The 8,951-nt window shown below is 38.0% G+C and overlaps 2 protein-coding genes across 2 annotated transcripts in view; both read right to left on the minus strand.

The window, feature by feature from the left end:
• The window catches only part of LOC142352304 (uncharacterized), a 317,257-nt gene that overhangs the window by 30,970 nt on the left and 277,336 nt on the right, over positions 1-8,951 (minus strand). The window lies entirely within an intron of this gene.
• LOC142351517 (uncharacterized) overlaps positions 1-8,951 on the minus strand; it is a 225,337-nt gene that overhangs the window by 11,627 nt on the left and 204,759 nt on the right. The gene's annotated exons all lie outside the window — the stretch shown is intronic.

The raw sequence follows: 8,951 nt of genomic DNA on the forward strand, positions 1-8,951 counted from the left end.
TTCTAATGCTATAGAGGCAGACAGAAAGAAAGATTAAACAACCAACTTAATAAATTAGGTTACATTGAGTGACTGATTATTCCTTCCAATCATTTAATCTAAGAGTCGGAGTCTAAGGCCAGAATATTTTGCCGTCTCCTATATTTCGGCAGAGGTTGATCACTATCACTGCTTTCATAATTATTAATATAAGAAATCTTTTTGGGAGTGTTAGTAGTACTACTAGTAGCGCCAATTGTATTTAAATTCGAGCCAAAATCTAGTGCTTCTTCACTGTCAGCTTCGCTTTCCGAGGCACTGCATTCTCTGGCCTCATTATCTATGAACGGATTACGAGATAGGTCGTCCAATTCAGAAGCTTCCTCTTCCAGATCACTCAAGTCACTCCAATTAACAACTGGCTCATTGTCGTCAATTTCTCGGTACAAGAAACCTGGATCAGGAGGTGCTGAAACAAGAAAAATTGTGTCAAAATCGAAACCTGGAAACACACAAAAAAATAGAAATAACCGAAAGTGTCATCCGCAGAAGTAGCTGGGCTAATCTGGTTGTTTGGTAAAATTTCAAAAACAGGAGGTTCGCCTTCGTCTTGCATATCACTTTCACTGCTCTCACTGTCACTGCTCACTAACTCATGCTCCGAAACAACATTTTCATCGACCGGCGGCACTTGCTGTAAACTAAAATGTCCATGAGGAAGTGTGTTGATACCATTTAACTCAATATATCGCTTGTCATCAAAACAACTGAGAGCAATTTTATTCGTTGTCGAAACTTTTATCTGGTGGTTATCGGAATGAATTCTCGTCATTACTGCTCTAGTGCTCTTTCCCGATTCAAGACATTCTAAATACTTGTCGTGATGAAGTGTTTTCTTTACGCACTTTTGCACCCCTTTAGCGCTTTGCTTGGTCCACTTTGAAATTGAATGCTGTACATTTTTGATCGGAGTACAACACATTCCTGCAAAATTTCTCCGTTCAATTCGTCAGTCATGGTCAGAGGAACCTTTTTGTTAACCGGATCATAAAGAGGGTATAAAGGCGGGTAATCACTAAGGTCCAATAAGTGTTTGAAATTTTGCATGTCTTCATACAGGTCGTCAGTTTCAATGCGGTACAACAAGGAATCAGTATCTTTGTACGTAACACAAATTTTTTCACCATAACGCGGTTTCACTTCATTATAATGAAAATGATATAAAGCCAACTTAGATAAATCAAGAATTGCGGCACCCACAGGGGTCGGTTTATCCCATTTAATTTTCGGAATAGAAGAGTATACAGAACACAGGTGCTCATTAATGATTCGAAAAGATTTGAAGGTAGGCTTAGCAGTAAGTTTCTTGGCCTGGAATTCTTCTGAAACGAATTGAATGTTTTTTCTGTTTCGTTTATTTTCCATCGTTTTTCCGAAACACGCATTTGACATCAACTTATAAAAATTCTTTTCGAAAAGCTGCTTTTTTTCGCATTTCAGTGTTTTTCTCAATGTAGGGTGACAGCCAATTCGACTGATTGAACTGAAGTACACGATGAAGCGCAGTAACCTTGAGACCTTGGCTGCAATAAAACTTCAAGTTCTCAATATGACAAATGTAGCCTCGTTTATCAAAAAAGCGTCTCAACTAGCTTTGGTACAGGCGCACGATTTCCTGCGAATACATTTCGGGAGTAACGTCAATTTTTCCAGTTAACGTGTTTCTCCACTCTTCACCGTATTCCGGTAGAGCAGCTTGAAATTTTTCTTTTGAATCCAAAAACAAGTAGGGGAAGATGCCCTTGGCTCTAATTTTTTTGAATTCGTTGTCATTAAAATGTTGAAAACGATGGCGAAGAAGCTTCAAGTCAGAATCTTGAAGAGTTTTTGCAAGAGCGTCAAGGCTAGAAGCCATGAAGTTGATACTATCTAGAAATCGAATTTCGTGACGAACTGTTTTCTCAACTCCGGCCTTGTTGATGTAGGAACGGACAGGAACGTGATCTGAAAAAGATATGAACGTCTCTTCGGTCCGGGAGATGGCTGAAAGTTGTTCGTTATCTTCCAACTTCAGGTACTTCACAATATGATGTGCATCATATCGAGAAAGATTATGAAAAAAGACAGGAAGGAAAGATCCGACTGTCACTTTTAAATTACAGGAGTTGTGTGCAACACCAAAAATTTTTCCTGTAACATGACAGTGGTGCACAACTTTTTCTTCGGAACTGTCATGCAGCTCTCCAGAAAAACTTTTATGAAAAATACAGCAAGGCTCCATCCAATTCTGTAACATTTCTTGTTTACGAGTTTTTGACATGTTTAAAAATCGAAATCGTTGACGTTCCGTGTCGGCCCATCTCACCCACGATCTTAAGGTATTTATTAATACAGCAATGCAGTCATCTCCACGATAAAACTTTTCCATTTTTACAAAGGCGCACGTCAACGAGAACAACACATTCCTGCAAAATTTCTCCGTTCAATTCGTCAGTCATAGTCAGAGGAACCTTTTTGTTAACCGGATCATAAAGTGGGTGTAAAGGCGGGTAATCACTAAGGTCCAATAAGTGTTTGAAATTTTGCATGTCTTCATACAGGTCGTCAGTTTCAATGCGGTACAACAAGGAATCAGTATCTTTGTACGTAACACAAATTTTTTCACCATAACGCGGTTTCACTTCATTATAATGAAAATGATATAAAGCCAACTTAGATAAATCAAGAATTGCGGCACCCACAGGGGTCGGTTTGTCCCATTTAATTTTCGGAATAGAAGAGTATACAGAACACAGGTGCTCATTAATGATTCGAAAAGATTTGAAGGTAGGCTTAGCAGTAAGTTTCTTGGCCTGGAATTCTTCTGAAACGAATTGAATGTTTTTTCTGTTTCGTTTATTTTCCATCGTTTTTCCGAAACACGCATTTGACATCAACTTATAAAAATTCTTTTCGAAAAGCTGCTTTTTTTCGCATTTCAGTGTTTTTCTCAATGTAGGGTGACAGCCAATTCGACTGATTGAACTGAAGTACATGATGAAGCGCAGTAACCTTGAGACCTTGGCTGCAATAAAACTTCAAGTTCTCAATATGACAAATGTAGCCTCGTTTATCAAAAAAGCGTCTCAACTAGCTTTGGTACAGGCGCACGATTTCCCGCAAACTTTTTGCTGTACGGTGAGAGCCAATCATCTTTGATGAAAAGTTTTTCTGGCGCAAGAGGAAAATCGTAATGTTTATCATGAATAGCAGGAGGGTAGGTTAGATCAACTTCAACAAAAAAGCCAACATTATTGTCAGCTTCATATTTAGAGAACAACTCCTCTACAGAACTACACTCTAACCACTGATAGCCATCCTTCGGTAACCTTTTCATCATAATTCCAGCGTAAAGCGAAGTGGCGTCAAAGAATGCACCATATACTGACACTTGGTCAGGGTTATAGGTGCTCAAATATTTATTGTTGGCTTTGAAATGCCGAAGAGCACCAACGCCGTTAAGCCCACCACGAATAGCCTTCTCGCAAAAAAGAAGCATATCAATATCATCGACTAAACTTAATTGTACCTCGGTTGTTACCAGCATAGCATCCCAGCTCAAATTTGGAGCACTGTAAAAATACGCGGGATCTAAGTGATACACTGAAATACACACAGTTCGGAACAACTCGAAAACATCAGCCAACAAATAAACATCTATTTGTAAATAAACGTCGTGGTAATCCCCGAAATTGCGGCATTCCAGCAGCTGATACATTTCAACTGCTTGCGAATACATTTCGGGAGTAACGTCAATTTTTCCAGTTAACGTGTTTCTCCACTCTTCACCGTATTCCGGTAGAGCAGCTTGAAATTTTTCTTTTGAATCCAAAAACAAGTAGGGGAAGATGCCCTTGGCTCTAATTTTTTTGAATTCGTTGTCATTAAAATGTTGAAAACGATGGCGAAGAAGCTTCAAGTCAGAATCTTGAAGAGTTTTTGCAAGAGCGTCAAGGCTAGAAGCCATGAAGTTGATACTATCTAGAAATCGAATTTCGTGACGAACTGTTTTCTCAACTCCGGCCTTGTTGACGTAGGAACGGACAGGAACGTGAACTGAAAAAGATATGAACGTCTCTTCGGTCCGGGAGATGGCTGAAAGTTGTTCGTTATCTTCCAACTTCAGGTACTTCACAATATGATGTGCATCATATCGAGAAAGATTATGAAAAAAGACAGGAAGGAAAGATCCGACTGTCACTTTTAAATTACAGGAGTTGTGTGCAACACCAAAAATTTTTCCTGTAACATGACAGTGGTGCACAACTTTTTCTTCGGAACTGTCATGCAGCTCTCCAGAAAAACTTTTATGAAAAATACAGCAAGGCTCCATCCAATTCTGTAACATTTCTTGTTTACGAGTTTTTGACATGTTTAAAAATCGAAATCGTTGACGTTCCGTGTCGGCCCATCTCACCCACGATCTTAAGGCATTTATTAATACAGCAATGCAGTCATCTCCACGATAAAACTTTTCCATTTTTACAAAGGCGCACGTCAACGAGAACAACACCGAAGCTGCACGGGTACTGATTTTCGATTACTGTTGTGGAGGCACCACCGCTATTTAAACCACTTTGCATTTGTTCTGCAGCCAAATCAAAATCTTCAGTTTTAACGTCAAAAGCTTCTAAGTCAGCATAAACTACGAACCGACATTTAAATGTTTTATGCCAGTTCTTGAAAGAAAGCGTTGTTCCTTTAGCAGCCATTTCAATAATCTGCGGTTGTAGAGAAGAACACAAGGACTTGTGAAGTGAAAATTTTTCACGTGCAACACTTTGTAAACAAACTTCGCAAAACTTTCGCTCGTTGTTTTTGGAGTTCGCGGTGTTCGTTGTTCGCAGAATTTTAAGCACACGATCTAAGTTTTTAATTAAACAATAATGCCAGCTGTTTTCGTCCGACAAAAGCAAAAGATGAATTCTACGAGCAATGCCAGTATACTTAGATAAATAAACCGGAAAAATATTTCGTTTTTCCAAAGCATAAACGTTTATTTTGAGATGATTATCTCTTTCAAATTTAGGAACATCGGACAGGGCCATTGGCATTTTTCTAGGATTATATATGAGAAAACTCGAATTATTTTTGTAACTTTGTGGTCGCTCCTGATTCTGCCTAACAAGAAAAAGAAACGCGAGAATAGAGTAGATAAAACACAAATTATCCCTCAAATTTTTAATATTGAGCAAAGACTTGCGCTGATTCTCTAAAATAGTAGGCGTTGGAATATAAGACCGAGCACGAAGTGGAAAATATTTTGATAACTTGAGTTCAACCATGTTTAACCGGTCAATAACCCATCCACTGCCTGCAGTGCAAAAAACGTTAATTTTCGTGAGCAATTTATCAACGTGAGCAAAATATTCATCTGATGTGAAGCAAGTGGTCACACTCTCCAGAGGACTGTGAAAAAACGATATCGTGCTTTCTTCGAGCAAAGGTTTTGTAAATTTCACTTCTATACACAATCCTACCTTCGCAGTAACTATTTCTGCCAAACGGTTTGTAATAAAATCTCTAATTGCCATCTCGTTTGTTACTAGAAACTCAAAAGGATCAAAAATTTGGTCACCAACAATTTTGAGACGATAGGATTGAAAATGTCCATTCACTGCCTTTCTCTCCCTCTCCAACTCAAACTGCTCAGCCCCACTTGTGGATGGCTGCGCCAGCTCAACACCAGGGAGAACAGAATGTTGTGACCTACAGTGTCCCTTCCAAGACTCCTCACTCCCAAAGAAAGTATGGCAAGTGTTGCAGCGAGGAGTCCTCGGAAACTTGTGCACATTCTTGAGATGACGCACCAAGTTTTTGGCCAAGGTGAAAACTACCTGACAGTGCCCACAACTGAAGTTGCTTTCCGGTAGATTAGAATGCTTTTGCTGTCTATGCAGAGCAAGATCTTTTCTGCTCTGGAACGTTTCATCGCAGAAGTTGCACGATATCATTGAACCCTACGTAAACGTGATCGGTATTTATTGCAAAACGAGCTAAAAATTTTTCGATGGCATAACAAGGCAACGATCAACCCCTTTTCTCACTTCTAAATTTGATACCTTGAAGCGAGGTGGTTTGATGTATTAGTAAATTCAAGAATTTGCAATTAATAAGTATCACCGGAGAAAAAAATTGGGCATAAATTACCCCCTAGTGAAGTGTTTTTAAAATTGGGCAACAAAGCACACTTTAAAGCAGGAAGTATTTCCAAGTTTCAAAACAACTGCATTAAGTATTGATCCGAAGTGCACACAAATTGAGCATAAATTAACCCCTGAAGCTGTATTTGGAAAAAATTTAGGGAGGTTTGAGAAACCCCGATGTTCAGTTTTTAAAAAGAATGCACAACGAAACACAAAATTGAAAATTTGGGCGTAAATTGTCCCCTAGAACAGTGATTTTAGGAATTATCAAATAACTGAATAGAGTTGTTAGTATCAAATTTGAAAAAAATTGCATTGACCAATGAACCAAAATGCAAAAATTTTGAGCATAAATTAACCCCTAGAGCAGCTTCTCTACAAATTCAATATTTAAAAAACGTGCACATTGAACAGAAGTAAAGAAAATTTGGGCATATGTTAACCCCTACCGCAATATTTTTCAATGATCAGACAATCAAGCAATTTTTGTTGCTCAAGAATCGATAAGTTTTAAGCGAAGACAATATTGTATAAGGCATCTTAAAAAAAGGAGTGTTTAAACACATCCTGGCTTCGCACAGCTTCAACTGCAGAATTGAATTTATCTAAGACAACACATACCCTTTCTCTGTGTGTTGAAATGAATTCTTGACGCGTTGATTGGCTCCAAACCCAAATTAGAATGAAAGCTGCAGGACAGTATCGTTTTGTTGTCGGAAAAACGTGTTCCAGATGCAGGCTAGTTGTTGGAGTTGGTTGAGTCTGAAAGTCGAAAGCGGTCCGCAGGATTATGATTTAGAAAATGAAAATTTGCGAGCGGAAAAACCTGAAATTTTATCGGAGCGAAATCTAGTTTGCCGACTGCTTAAGATTATGAATACTAACAAAACTTGAAAGATGTTCTCCAATGCACCACAAAAGAAAACGCCGATGAGACCCCATAAATGGAATGCGCCGCAAGGTAAAAACCGTAAATTGCGGTTATAAATTTCTCTTCCGTCGAGATACAGACTTATCTGAGATTGATAACGGTTATAAAAAGCCCACAAATCGGCAAATTACCAACCTAGGCTCTTTCACAAAAAACAAAATTTAAACTTAAAACTAAATACACTACAAATGTCTGGTTATCTGTTTGAATACCAAACCTCTACGCGCTTTGTGAGAATTTGGAGAGAAGATAACACGGAGGGCGCAACAATTGAAATATCGCTTTATAAATATTCGAACGGTGAAAGATTTTTGTACCAAAATCTTACATTACCTGAAGAACATTTCAGGTCCCTAATAAACACGGTGATGATGGACACTGACCTTATCAGAGTTATCACTGAGGGCAAAATCAATGCAGATGGACGTCTCGTGATACATATTGAGGCGTGCGAAAGAATGCGGCTTGATTCAAAGAATTGCGAGGTGATACGAGACATCAAAGGTAGTATCGCACTTTATAATTTCAGCAATATGTGATATTAGTCCAAGAGTTGAATTTTAATTAAGATCCTAATTCACCTAACCCTATACAGAAAACGATTAAAACAGCTTTTGTGAGTTTAATTATGTTTCTATTTAGATAACGATAAAGTCTACTACCGACTTTCAATGAAGTATTTCGACCCCGATGACCTGATGCTATCAGTGTTCTTCCAAATCACGAAATTTGAGAACAAAGGCGAAATGTGGGAGTTGAAATATGTGGCTTTGGGACTTCGAGAATTTACAGCCCTTCTAAGATACAATAAAGAAGGTCATCGAGCAACTCTCAAAAGAGAAAAGCCAATCGCAATAGTTAACCCGAGAAAGCAAAAGATCATTAAAGTGAGAGCAGCGCCTGAAGATGACGACGTTATTGTCTTACCGTCTGACGAAGAAAATTATTGATGAAACTTTTGATAAACTCGATGATAATTTGCGCATAAATATTCCCTATACCATGAAAATGCTTTCCTATACCAATTTCGAACCATTTCGTTAGTATAATTTTCTAAAGATATTGCTATTCAAAGACAAGTAAGCTAAAGCATTACACAACACAAAGCTCAGACAAAATTGTTTAACTTACTTGAAGTTCAAATTAAGGAACCGGTTTTTGATTGTAGATAAAAAGCTAAACGTTGCAAAGAGAAAACGAAAAAGTACACATACGGAGTTTACAGTATAATAAAATTGTTCAACAGAGGTTTGATATTCAAAGAAATTGAACAAAGTTGTATACCAAGCTAACTATTCTGTTTGGCAAATGTCAATGGTAAAGATAAAGTTTGAACGGTTTGAACAAACCTTGTGAGAGAACCTGAATAAAAGCATTTATGAAACATAAAAATCATGATCCTATGGCCCAGGTGGTTAGGCAGCATCTAAAATACAAAAAATAGTTGTTAGAAATATATAGAAAGTGGTTTCGAGGCTACTAGAGGGAGGGATCCTTTTTCTGTGCGGTAGACCCCCTCATTTGCCACTACTAACGACTATTCGACTTCAAAGAGAATGGCGCATATAGATAAACGTTTTAAGCCTTTTTCGCGAAATTTTTCATCGATATTGCATTAAGGTCTAACTCGTGCTTTTGAGAGGCTATAATGCGTTTCAAAGGCAAAATGAGCTCGTCATTATCAATTTTTTAGTTAGCTATTGACTTATTGCCATGAGTTGCGTTTTTTTGGATCCTTGAGCGAATTTTTGTCAAAAAATCCGGTTATATGCCAACTTCTTTTTCAGAATTGATGTATTGAACACCTCTGTTAAGCGTGAGGTCTTTTGTTTTCATAAAATTGTAATCCGATTTTT

This window comes from Convolutriloba macropyga, chromosome 13, assembly GCF_964194025.1.
Source record: "Convolutriloba macropyga chromosome 13, txConMacr16.3, whole genome shotgun sequence".
Classification (NCBI taxonomy): Eukaryota; Metazoa; Xenacoelomorpha; order Acoela; family Convolutidae; genus Convolutriloba; species Convolutriloba macropyga.